General features: G+C 42.4%; 1 protein-coding gene across 1 annotated transcript in view; it reads right to left on the bottom strand.

Moving 5' to 3' along the window:
* CDC42 (cell division cycle 42) overlaps nucleotides 1-11,154 on the bottom strand; it is a 48,282-nt gene extending 37,128 nt beyond the window's left edge. Inside the window, exon 1 of the mRNA XM_065890069.1 lies at nucleotides 11,052-11,154. The gene's annotated coding sequence lies outside the window, so the exon portion shown is untranslated. The remainder of the gene's footprint in view (nucleotides 1-11,051) is intronic.
* Between the last annotated feature and the right edge of the window lie 2,958 nt (nucleotides 11,155-14,112).

Here is a 14,112-nt window from a genome sequence, read left to right as displayed (position 1 = left end):
TATTCAATCTTCACTGCGTCAGGACACAAGTTAGAATCTAAAACATGTTACAACAGACTTCTGTTCTTCCAAGAAACAACCTTATGTGCTATAATAGTCAGCAAAATATTTAAGTACCTATTATAGCACTACATTGGATAAGGCAGAAACCCTGTCTTCAAAACATTTTAGTAATTTACTGAATGCCTACTCTGTGCCAAACACTATGCTAGATAGCTTGACATACATCACCTTGTATATTTTACTGGCTATAAGCAGAAGAGATTAACACAATTGTAGTAGTCTGCTACAAAATTACACTATAAACTACAAGTTCCATAGATTTTCAAAAGAGTAATAAATAAAATATGGGGGTGGTCTGAAAGAACGAGAATAAATCTCTAGTTAGAATACCAGGAGAAAGGACACAAGTAGTGCTAGCCTGCAAAGTGAAAGAAACACACACACACGCACACACACGCACACACAGGATGAGTTCAAGTCATACAGACTGAAAGCTAGCTAAGCAGAGGAACTTTCATTTAACGTGGGTGGGGAACAAGAGGCTACCATTTCTTTCTGATCCATGAACAAGTTTTTTTTAGGAATATCAATCTTGTCCCTATATTCCGATGAACTGTCAAAGGTAACCAGATAAAGTACAGGAACTCAGCTAAGAAACTACTTTAATAATCCAAAATTTACATGAAGGACCTGCACTAGGGTAGTAATTGCATGGCAGTAGAGAAGAAACAGTTGACCAGTTTGGGGGTGGAGGGTGGGTTTGTTTAAGGAGGTAGTAAATTAAGAAGGAAGTTTTTTTTAGTTTAGGAAATTACAGGATAGGTTTGTACCACAGATAAATGGAGAAGTTGGAAAAAGAAATCTTAGAGTCAAGCTGTTATGTTCTTAAAGCACCCCTGTGAGAAAACATGCAAAAGAATAGCCTTCCCAGAATCAGAACACAATAATTTGGTCCTAAGTCTATCAAGGATGAAATCACGTGCCAGTCTGTATCAGAAATCCCACATACAAGCATACATTTGCAGGGAAAAAAAAATGTTACTATATTACCTAGACAACACACACACAGTAAAATGAGTGACAAACTGAGAACCTTTCTTTGAACAGGTTACCAGGTGAGATGCCAACTACAAAACTAACCATGATCATTTAGAGTTTGTTGTATCTAATGAGGCAGAGGTACCTACATTCAGATCATCATACAATCTAGTTTACAAACTACAAGCCATTTTTAAACCAGATTACCAAGATTCTGAATCAAAGCAGTCTACCAGTTTTGATGTAAAATCTGTTAACGGGGTGAACTTCTACAGAAGCATTCAACTGTGTGCTTGAAGAAATAATTTGACAAAGAATAAGAGATGCTATAACATTTGCACTAAATTCTATGTCAATGCAGTACAGCTGGCATGACTGCAGGCTGCATAGCAGTGAGTAACAATATAGTTCTATTCACTAAAAGAGATCAAGAGAAACAAAAACAACAAAGAGTTGCAAAGACTGAAAAACAACCAATATGTGTTGGCAACAAATCTGTCTTTTAAAGCACACTTTGCAACCAAAGACAACACCATCAAAGCACAAACTTCTACCTTGATTATCAATTGTTTCTATGGAAATTATATACATACACCGTATTTCGAGAAGCTAAGTTCCTATAATGATATTCCAGATGTATCATGGAATATGTTTGTTTAATGTCTATTTTTAAAGACTTCATATAAAATTAAGCAAAACAGTACCTGTCACTGATCAAGAGTGACTACAGTAATTCCCTCTACCCATAATGCTCTTCCCTGGATGACTCATTCAGTCACATCCCCTACAGATCTTTGCTCAAATGTCATTCTGCAGTTGAGAACTCCTCTGACTACCTTATTTCAAATTGCAACCCAAGTTCTACAAACCCAGAAGCACTCCACTGTACCCTGCCTCTCCTTCTTCATTTTTAGCCCAACACTTATCTCCAACTCACACGTTAGTATGTCAATTTCATGGGGACAGAGATCTGTTTTGGTCTACTGTATTCACTGCTATATCCCCAATACCTAGAACAGTGACTTTGCACACAAAGGGTTGCTGAATTCACAAATTAATAAAATAGTATGGGTTAGAGATGCAGCAAGTCAAAAACACTTGTTCTTTGGACTCAGAATATACCCGTTAGTGGGTCCTCTAATCTCCTAAACCCTCATCTATTACTATCTGGATAAAAACAAAACAAGACAAAACAAAATTTAATACCCTCTGAGAGAGAAGGATTCTATTCCTAAAGCTTAAGTCACTTCCACAGTCTGAATTAGCTGAAGTAGTTAACAGCAAGTGTTTAATAGCCACCCAGCATCATTTTTGGGAATAAACACCCTGTATCATCTCTAGCAACTCTATTCTCTATTCTGTTCTAGTAATGCACAATTCTACAGACTTTTATTTTTGGCCTCATGGCATGCAGGATCTCACTTCCCTGACCAGGGATTGAACCCTCACCCCTTGCAGTGGAAGCACAGAGTCTTAATCACTTGGCCACAAGGGAAGTCCCTCTACCAATTTTTAAACTAGCAAAAAAACGATACTTTCCTAGAAGCAGGAGGATCCCCACAAAGTATGTGTATCACAGTGTGTTTGCAACTATATCAGAGTGACACAGTTAATGTAACCAATCTTACATTGTCATTTTATAATTAAAACATGCTTCTAATTTTGGAACAATTCACTCAGATTTAAATCAATTAAAATAGTGTATAATAGCACAGGGAGGTCAGCTCGGTGCTTTGTGACTGCCTGGAGGGGTGGGATAGGGAGGGTGGGAAGGAGAGAGACGCAAGAGGGAAGAGATATGGGAACATATGTATATGTATAACTGATTCACTTTGTTATAAAGCAGAAACTAACACACCATTGTAAAGCAATTATACCCCAATAAAGATGTTAAAACAAAACAGTGTATAATGAACTTAAGGAATCACATAATTGCCAAAAAGTTATCTCCAGAATCTGCATCTTCAAAAAATCTTCGCCATTGACTAGTTCTATTTTAAAAGCTGCTTCTATGTCTTAGGTTTCTTTTTTTAGAGTGTGTGTTTTAATATTTGTAAAGAATCGTCTCATCTTCATATTTAAAAAAAGAGAGGCAGAGTGCAAGAGACAGATTTTTTCATAAGAGCAGAAATGATACCAATTTCTCCAACTGAAAGTAGCAGAGGTAAAGAACGTGCCAACAGAAAACAAACTTTTGTATTTTCAACATATGTGTCACATCCAAGACATGAATAATCTTGCTCCTGAAGAAAAATTACTAAATTACCAAAAAACAATAATTTTTTAAAAAGAACTAAGACAGCCCAACCTAAGTCCTTAACCCCAATCATGATACACAAAATGATGTCTTTTCCCCACGCCCCCACCTCTCTCAGATAACTATCCAATAATAAGTAAAATGATTTTTCTGTTCCTGGCTCTGATTTAACTAGAACCAAGGACAAGTTTTAAGGCAAATACATCTTCATTTCCATGTAACACATGCAACCAGAAAAAAAAAATTTATGTAAAAGATGGGATCTGGGGTGTGTTTTTATTCTTGTGAGGGAGAACTGGATTGGGCAGTATGTATGACAAGAAAAAGAAAAGGAAATATGTCAAATTATAAAATACAAAAAACTTACAGATTACTACCACAAACTCTAAAAAACTTCTCGTGTACATTAACAATTATTTTTTTTAAACACAGAAATTCTTTGGATCGCAAATGAAACAGTTAAAAATTATATGACTTTCAGAGCTTTAAAAAAATGGCTTTGAAATTACTGCAAGCTTTTCAGAATACTGGAAAACAATAAATACCTAAACTAGGATCACTGATCCAAGAACAAAGGAAACTGGAGACAGTGACTCCATTTCAGAAATTTCCTTTGCAGCCACTGGACAATCACTTCCCCAGTCCCTAATAATGGTCTGCTTTTCCCTTCCAATACCTTCCCCATTTTTTTTTTTTTTTTTTTTTTTTGCTGTACGCGGGCCTCTCACTGTTGTGGCCTCTCCCATTGCGGAGCACAGGCTCCGGACGCGCAGGCTCAGCGGCCATGGCTCATGGGCCCAGCCGCTCCGCGGCACGTGGGATCTTCCCAGACCGGGGCACGAACCTGTGTCCCCTGCATCAGCAGGCGGACTCTCAACCACTGCGCCACCAGGGAAGCCCCCTTCCCCATTTTTAAGTTGAGATGGAGTTACTCCCCCACAGACACCCCAAAGATGGGTTTTATATGTAAAATGCTAAATTCCATCCCAAGGAACTATATATTAGCAATTTCTTTACAATAGCTCTTGAGTGGGGTTTAGGCCACAGGAAGAATAGATAATCTATGGCCTCTGAAGTCTTTACCTTTCACGTGCCTCAGTAACTTGAGAAAAATTTTCCCATTTTTCTACCCATAGCAAAGCCACACCAACAGCCCCTGAACCTAATAGAGATTAACAAGCCACGAGACACCAGCATCTCCCAGTCCACTTTCTCAATGTTCCATGGGTAGGGGAGGCAGGGCCGTCATCAAACAAGTTTAAGAAACAGTGAATTAGGACTTCCCTGGCCGTCCAGTGGGTTAAGACTCTGCACTCCCAATGCAGGGGGTGCAGATTCCATCCCTGGTCACTGAAGATCTCATACGCCGCATGGTGCAGCCAAAAAAAAAAAAAACACAAAAACACTGAATTAAACAGATTCTCTGACGATCTAACGTCGATGAACCTTTAATAAACTTACACACATCATGAATTTCCAAGATGGGTACATAATAAGTAGGGTTTCCAATTTATTTGATACCTACCCCCATGGAAATCTCTTCCAGGTATTCTGAAACACACCAGAGAAACAATACCGACATTACTCTTAAAATTTAAATTATCCCTTATCCCCATCTCCATTGATTATTATGAACTCTTAGGATGAACTAACATTCCCTTTGGCCTTATGAACAAATAAATCATATGATCTAAAATAATTCAAACATTTTCATAGCTTATATTTTGTAGTATGTATACTATTTGTACACTTTCTGAAACAAATGAGGGTATTAGATATTGATTTAAACCCCAGCACTCTAATATTCACAGGAACTATCCATTCATTCCTAATTATCTGATAAATGAAAATTTACATTTTAAAATCTAAGTTTACTTTTAAATCTTACTGTTAATCTTAAACTTCACAATAAAAATATAGTTCTCTGGCAAAGTAATAAGTGATATAGATGGTTTAATTCCACTTCAGAAGATTCTAAAATTGAGCTCCTCTCAAATACCATTCAGCTGGTGAAACAAATACTAGTAACTATAGTGAAGTTGTATTAGGAATGAAAATCCTTGAAACCACACATAACAATGATTCTTTGTTAAGAAACTTTATTCTTTCACTTCCTACTCCTCTTCATCTGCTTTTAAACAGATTTAAAAGCAAACCAAAAAAAAAAATTACAAATATCCTTAAATTGCCCACCAACAAAGCAAATGGATCGGAGCTGAAATCTTGCTTATGATTTCTTCTACAAAATTTATCATCTCATACTCTTTAACACTAATTAACATGGCATTCTTTCACTCCACCTCCATTTCTCCCTCTGGTTTCATTTGATCTGTTATTCTCAATCTCTTCTGTTTACACAAGGAGTAACAAAAAGTGATCACCTTTTTAGCTGAAAACAATGGCTGTGGCTTAATATCCAACAGTAGACAGCTTCATATTGCCATTTGGGACACAGAGAATGGACACAGGTGTGCTCTGAGACATTGATCCCCCAGCTCTCCTGGGGCTGCAGCACCTCTAGCAAGCCAAGAATAGTCTTATCCATTTACTCCAGTGTAGCACACAATATTTTTCTGTCTCCCTTGATTTGAAAAGGGTTAGGAAACACTGCTCTAGAGCATACACTGCTACATCAAATACTGTAAGAAAAAAGAAAAATTCAATCAAGTCCTTTAAAAGTAGCAATAATTTTTTCAGGATGGTAGCTATATTAAGACTAGATTTTAGTTATTAACATTTTCCCTTGGGACTTCCCGGGCGGTACAGCGGTTAAGAATCCGCCTGCCAGTGCGGGTGACATGGGTTCGAGCCCTGGTCCAGGAAGACCCCACATGCCACGGAGCAACTAAGCCCGTGCACCACAACTACTGAGCCTGCGCTTTAGAGCCCACAAGCCACAACTACTGAGCCCTTGTGTTGCAACTACAGAAGCCCACGGGCCTAGAGCCCATGCTCCACAACAAGCAACCACAGTGAGAAGCCCGTGCACCGCAACGAAGAGCAGCCCCCTCTTGCCGCAACTAGAGAAAGCCCACGCACAGCAACGAAGACCCAACGCAGCCAAAAGTAAATAAATAAATAAAATTTTTTAAAAAAACATTTTCCCTTGAGATTGGAGATACGATTTATTTTAGTAAAAAAAAAGCTGAAAAGATTTTTTACATTTGATCAGCTAAATGCCAACTTTGAATTTCACCTGTTTTCATAACCAACGATCATGTGAACGATCCTAATCGTATGCTCTTCGTAACAATTAGTTTTCCATAAAAAGTCACTGCATTCAAACATGTAACTGAACTCAAGTTCAAGCAGTTCTAAAACTAGAATTTAGGATTATTTAGTTATTATTAAGTGGGTAATGACTCTTTAGTAACTAAACAACACATTAGTTCCTGATAATGAACACAGACATGAGGCGATTCTACACAACAGGCAAGAAACTATAATTCATTCCTCTAAAAGCCAAACAGGTTTCACATTCACTTCCTGATTACAATCCTTGCAATAAATTCTGATACGCTGCCTGAAAGAGACCAGGTTATACTTAAGTGGGGGAAAAACAAAAACAAAGCACTCAACGCTTTTTGTGAAATCCAGAAGTCTTAAAGAGGGTGCTTCAAACATCAATGTGCATAAAAATCACTTGGGGATTTTGTTAAAATTCAGATTCTGATTCAGTAGGACTGGGATGGAGCCTGATATTTCTAAGGAGCTCCAAGCTGATGCTTACGCTCCTGGTCCACAGACTACATACTGCATACCTGACACCCCTACTTCCATGACACTGGTTAAGATAATGGATAAAAATTTAGAGCAGGGGCTTCCCTGGTGGCGCGGTGGTTGAGAGTCCGCCTGCCGATGCAGGGGACGCGGGTTCGTGCCCCAGAAGATCCCACATGCCGCGGATCGGCTGGGCCCATGAGCCATGGCCGCTGAGCCTGCGCGTCCGGAGCCTGTGCTCTGCAACTGGAGAGGCCCTAACAGTGAGAGGCCCGCGTACCGCCAAAAAAAAAAAAAAAATTTAGAGCAGACACCAATCCTCACCTCATTTAATTTTTATGGTTTCATGAGATTAATCTGCGGGGGGATGGTTATTAAACTGTTGATGTTTGAGAGAAACGCAGATAACTTCTGAAAGGTGGGGGCATTGAGAGGTTGTAATAATAACAAGGGCAAACACCTACAGTGCACTTACTATGTGCCAGTGAAATGTCTTAAGTACTTCACTTAGGTTAACTGATTCTCCTAACACTGTGAGGTAGAAACTATTGCCAGCCCTATTCTACAGAAGGTAAACTGAGTGACAAAGACTTTACTCAGATTGCATGTAACTAATAAATGCCACAGCCAGGATTTAAATCCAAGCAGTCTAGCTCCAGAGTGTACACTTTTAATCCCTATACTAATAGTGTCTCTCCCAAGAACATACAACAGAATTAAAATAGCAAATCAAAATGGCTTACTCCTAGAGAAAATGATGCAAGTGTTAAAAGTGTAAAGTGTTAAAGAACAGAGTGAGCAACAGAGGTTCTCTTCAGGTGACTGACCACTGAGGCTTGGTGAACACCATGACTTAACAATATGTAGTATTTTGCTATATTAGAAATTGTTCTGGACTTCAGCATAATAGCTAAATAGTTGAAAAACACTTTTTAAAAATTTTTTTTTAATGGGAGACCACTTCAGTGGCAAAAATGGGGTTTCACTTCATGGAATAAGCAGTTTGAGACCAATGTCCCAGGGGCGACTAGTAACGAAGAGTTCTGACACCCAGCACTTATAATAGCAGCAGTGGCAGACATAGCTGAAATGACAAGTAATGAAAATTGCTTTAGCAAAAATATTTTGGACTGAAGGGATGAGTAACTAAAAGTAGAAACGTAAGGGACAAAGCATAACATGACCAGGAATTTGATACTGTTGAGGGGAAGAAATGGAAAAATTAAACTGCTATTTCAAACAAAGAAATACAGGAAGGAAACAAACATCAAAGTCTGAATAATTTTTAGGAGAATAAGAACTGGTCATCAGAAAAGATTTTCTAAGCAATGGTTAACTGTTCAGACAGTACAGCTGCAGAAGATATAGGACTAAACAGATGGATATGGTCAAACAAAAGTAGATGAGTAATCATCACTTCAATGAGCCCAAATATGAATATGGCTGACCAAGCATAAAAGAGGTCCCAGGAAACACAGTACACAGGCCTACAGAACATGCAGAAAGTGAAAATACTAACCCTCAGACATCACATTCATTCATTTGACAAACATTTCTTGAGACCCATCATAAGTCTGGCACTATTCTAGGTGCCAGGGATACAGGGGTGACCATACCAGGTCAAAAGCCCTGCCTTCACAGACTTACATTCTGGTGGGAGAAACTAATAGACTTGGAAGAGAATACTGAATATTGAAAGCCTAGAATGAAGCCCTTTAATATAGGAGAATATACAGATCTATTTATGGGACATAAGTTAACAAAATATTAACCCCTCCTTCCCCAGCAGAGGAAGCTCTGTAGCCTGAAGTGTTCCTCATCAAGCGTTCTTTGTCCTCTCAAAAAAGACCCTAAAATGATACATGCATTTAAAATATATCTACAAATAAAGTACAATATGACTTTTACTTCCAAGAATGGCTATAAGTACTACTCCCAGACAGGCAGCACAATAAACTGTACTTCAAAGTTTTCCAAATGCAACACTTCTTGGATCAAAACATTTTATTAGTGTAACCATTTTTAAAATAACTGGAAATGCTTCTATAATATACCACAAAATTATAAGTGGAAAAAGTATCCAAATAAAAGAAAACAAATCTTGAAGTTACAAAAAAGTCAAGATTTGGGCTTGGTGGACTTTAAAAGAATCTCACCAATATTTGATTTTAGCCCCTGACTACCCTAGGCTGTAACACCTGCCTCAGACTGCCAAAAAATTAAGTTCAACAGGGTACAGGTGTCAGTTATTATGTGCAAAAATTTTAAGAGGCTGTGACACCTTCTGGGTCTCGTCTACCAACACCTACACACTACAGAAAGCTGATTTAAACCTACCACTTCTTTTAAGTGTTTCTTAACGAGCAATCTGTTCTTTCTATACAAATAAGGAGAAACAGTAAGAAAATATTTGTTTCAACATGAACTATCCTTATAACAATGCATTACACAGTTGGATCTCATTTGCTTTACAATGCTAACATTTTTCTGTACTACAGTACCCTGGATGTACCTAACATTCTGGAGAACAAATACTGTGATCCCCAAAGTCTGAAAATGTTACTCACTTAAGTTTTTCTGGTTAAAACAACCAAAACCCGTTTTTAATTACAAAATTAAAGTGACTAGCAAGCAAAGATTAGGTGTAAAATGAACTGATTCTCTTTTCACCATACCCTTGCCACAATACTGCACGAGTGTAGACTTCGGTACATACTCTGAATCAGTAAGTCATATGGGAGAAGTTAAACAATCTGGACCAAAGAAATGCTTCCACAAATAAATTAACTTCATTCCAGTACTCAAAGGGATCTTTAAAGTTACTGCCTACGCAAGTGTTGTCTTACGCTTTATTTCCTGGCACAAGCTCATCTTGAGATTTTAAACCTTCCTGGCTTTTAGATGCATATGAGATGGCCAGGCTTTCAAAAGATTATCTCTGAATACGATGAGTTGGGAAACAGGCAGGATCTGACACTGGGTGACCCAACCGAGCCAACAAAATGCTGTCTTAATTTAGTGAGTCCCTGACTTGTAGGAGTTAAAAACTCTCACCCCTTATATTGCGATGACGTAATCTTCCCCACTGCATTTCTCGTGGACTTAAAGGGGAGGACAAAAAAAAAAAAAAAAAAAACGAACAAAGAAAATTTCCCCCTAAAGAGAGGAATTAGGCAAACGGCAGAACGACAGTTTCGGGAGGTGGTTAGGTAACTCCCTGAAAGGGAAGCTTCAGCTGAATAGGCAGGGCGAGTTGGAGAAGGAAATGTAAATGGTATTAGGAACTCAACCTAAGGCAGGAATAAAGGAGACCGGAGAAGCGGTGACCAGGCCCACCCCGCGAGACAACGCGTCGGGCTGCGGGACCGCTGAGGGAGGCTCGCGGCAAGCAAAGCCCCGGGCCGTCAGCGAGCCGCGCGCCGCCCGGCCGCCACTTCCCCGCCGCGCTCGCAGTCCGCTCCCCTCCCCCCGCTCGCCGCAAAATGTCCGCGGCGGCGCCCGGCGAAGCAGGAAGTCGAAGCCGGGGCGCGGGGGGCAGACCCGGCCAGGGAGTCCGGGTCACCGCCACCCCGCGAACCCCAGGCGCCCGCCAGCCGCTCCGCGGCCCAAGGCGCCCCCGGACCGCCGCCCGCCCTAGGGGTCCGCGGCGCCGGGGGGAGGGGAGCAGGGTGGTCGGGATGGGTGTGACCCTTTCCTTCCGCCGCTGCCAGGTGACAGCCCGGCCCCGGCCGCGCCCTCGGCCCTGCCCCGGCGTCCCGGCCGCACACCTCTTGCCTGACCTGTGTCCCCCCAGCCTTGCCCTCCGCGACCCCTCCGCTCCGTCCCCCGACAGAACCCGGACCCGTGCGAGCCCGGACGGCGCCGCGCGAGCCCGGCACCCCACCCCCACCGCGCGCGCCCCACGATCCCAGGCTTCCAGAGATCCCAGAGATGGGGTGTCCCCCCCCCGGACGGGGAAAGGCCGGGGGCAGCGCGGCGGGGACCGAACTGTGGGGAGGCCGCTCCCGCGGGGAGCCTCGGGCCCCGCACTCACCTCAGCTCCTCCGCCGGGGCGTTGGCAGCAGTGCGCGGGGTCTCCTCAGCTGCCGGACAGGGGCACGCGCCTGACGTCAGCACGCAGGACACGCACGGTTGGGTGCCCGCGGAAAAGGGAGGGACCGGGAGGCGAAAAGAGGCAGAGCGGTTCCGGGCGGGGCCTGAACTCATCCCCTGCCCGGGTTCTGGCCGCCTAACGCGCACGCGCCAGCGCCGCTTGCTAGTTGGTGGCTGGTGTCGGTAACTCTCCACTGGTTCCGCGGAATTTGTAATAATGCTATAAACGGTCGTTTGCGAAGCGCTTCCACTAACATGTCTTTTGATACTTGCAACCTTACAAAGTTTTATCATCCCGATTTTGCAGAGAAGACAGTGGCTACTCAAACAGGGGCAGTGACTTGCCCGAAATCACACTACAAGTGGACGGCCTCCTGACTCCCCAGGCCTGTATTCACTCCGCCTTGGCGTGAGAGCTAAGGGCTCGCTTCTCATCTCTGCCAACAACCCACTATCCCTCGCTCCAACCACATAGGTCGTCTTTTGGTTTAGAGACTTCCTCCCCACCGAAAGGCCTTGCACTCACGGTTCTCCTGGCTTCCTCCTCTTCAGCCCTTCCTTTGGCTTTCAGCCTTCAAATGTCACTGCCTTCCTGATCATCCTATCCACACAGCACCTGTTTATCATGTGTCTTTCCGGCTAGTGTGCAAACTTCGGGAGAATAGGAACCTTCTCGGTCTTTTCTCAGATGTTTCCCAGTGTTAGAGGGAAATAGCTTATCTTAAAAATAGTTCGTTTATTGATAACTACCACAGTTATTTGGCCAAGAAAAACACCTATTTCCAATATACTTAATAGTCATATTTTCTTTTGGACTTTTTAATTACACAAGAAGAATAACTACATTTTTTGAGTGTTTACTATAGGTGTGGTGCTAACAGGTTTGCACGTAATAGTAGGTAATGTAAAATTCATAACCACCCTATAAGTTAAGAACTATTACCCCCACTTATTGATGCATGAAGGTGTTAAGGGACTTACCCAATGTCACCGAGCCAAGCAGTAGCAGAGCTGGGACTTGAACCCAAGAGGCTGGCTCTAGTTCACCTACATACTACCTAGCAGGTTTATTGCAAAGAAATCAGAAGATAAGCTTCAACTGTAGTCCTACCCCTACTGATGCCAACTATTAATATTCTGTGTACACCTTTCCAGATTTTCATAGATATAGATACATGTATGCACATTTGTTGGACAAAGATTGTACTCTGCATTTCTCTCTCAAAACTACATTGTGAGCATCTTTCCATGTCAAATAAAGCATCATTTTTAAAGGCTGCATTCTACTATATGGGCATTACAATGTTTATTCAATCAATCTCCTACTGTTGGAATTTAGGTTATCTTTGGCTACTGTAATTTTTTTTTTTTTTTTTTGTGGTACGTAGGCCTCTGACTGTTGTGGCCTTCCTCTCCCGTTGCGGAGCACAGGCTCCGGACGCGCAGGCCCAGCGGCCATGGCCCACGGGCCGAGCCGCTCTGTGGCATGTGGGATCTTCCCGGACCGGGGCACGAACCCGCGTCCCCTGCATCAGCAGGCGGACTCTCAACCACTGCGCCACCAGGGAAGCCCTCTACTGTAAATTTTTGACTCTTGTAAAAATGCATGAGCTTAATTTCTTAAACTTGAGGGAAAACTGCTTGTTTTCTCCCCCTGCAAGACCAGTTGGAGTTGGCAGTGACCTTTCCTCCATCCCATCTCACAATTCCATCAGTGTCCCCAGACAGTGTCTGCCCTTTCCCTCAGCAGCAATATCTCATGAGGTGTCACCCAACCCACTTGGCTTTTCCTGCCTTTATTCTGAAGACAAGGACTCACTTAGCACTTTGTCTATAGTGTTGTCAGGTTTTTGTCAGAAGGACCCTCCCCAACATTTTCACAGCCCCCAAGGCAATAGCGTTACTATTTGACCCCAGTCTACACCTTCCCCTGCTGCCAGCCCAGACCCCCACCTCCTAGTGCCCCTTCCCCACAACACCACTGGCTGCAGCTGCTTCATATTGGCAGAAGGCACAGCCTGTGGGTCTCCAGGCCTCCTTCCCCTGTGGTTACCAGCCCAGGGTCTGTTCCTTCTTCCTTTGGTAACAGCACTTCCACTTCTCCTGGGGCAACCCTTCCCCCAGTTCTCAATCCCTGTGGCTTTAGAGGAGATGTCTACCCCTAGTTGCAGGGATAGACATGTGACCCATGCTTGGCCAATCAGCATTTTAGAGAGCCCTCTTGCCACAGCATCTCAGCAATGGGCGTATGACACAATGAGAACCACTGAGTCTTAGGTCAATTCTGAACCTTTGGTCAGCACTGTCCAGTTGAATGAATCTATCTTTTGAGGGCGGGATGTACTCATGGCACTGCTGGCGGCCATCTTCCCACTGTAAGGCAAGAGACTACCTGAGAATGAGTCCAAGACAGAGGGCAAAACAAAGCTGAGAGATGGGACAGTGAAACCAAGTCCTAGGAGCATTGTTTGAGCCCTTGGATCCAGTCTTGCTTCAATTTTCAGTCATATTAGCCAATAAATTCCCTCTTCTCCCTGCAGTGGAAGCCCAAAGTCCTAACCACCGGCCTACCAGGGAATTCCCTGGATCTCAATTCTTATTAGGTCACTTCCCAGTTCAGGAAACCGTGTTTTCTCCTTTGCCTTCAAAATAAAATTCAAAGTCCTTCAGCCAGGTATTCTATGTCCTCCATGATCTGGCACCAACTTGCCTTTTCAAAGTTATTTCCCTTTCCCTTCTGTATTAGAGTTCTCCAGAGAAACAGAACCAATAGGAGATTAGATAGATAAATAGATAGAGATCTACATCTACCTATATCTATAGTATTTATCTATATTTCCTATTAGATATCTATCTATCTACCTGAAGAGATTTATTATACACAATTTATCACACAATTATGGAGGCTGATAAGTCCCAAGATCTGCAGGGTGAGTTGGCAAGCTGGAGACCCAGGAACTGGTATAGTTCCAGTCCAAGTCCGACAGCCTAAGAACCAGAAG

Source organism: Phocoena phocoena, chromosome 1, assembly GCF_963924675.1.
Source record: "Phocoena phocoena chromosome 1, mPhoPho1.1, whole genome shotgun sequence".
Taxonomy (NCBI): Eukaryota; Metazoa; Chordata; class Mammalia; order Artiodactyla; family Phocoenidae; genus Phocoena; species Phocoena phocoena.
Note: the sequence above shows the minus strand (reverse complement) of the source record. Positions and strands in the feature narration are given on the sequence as shown.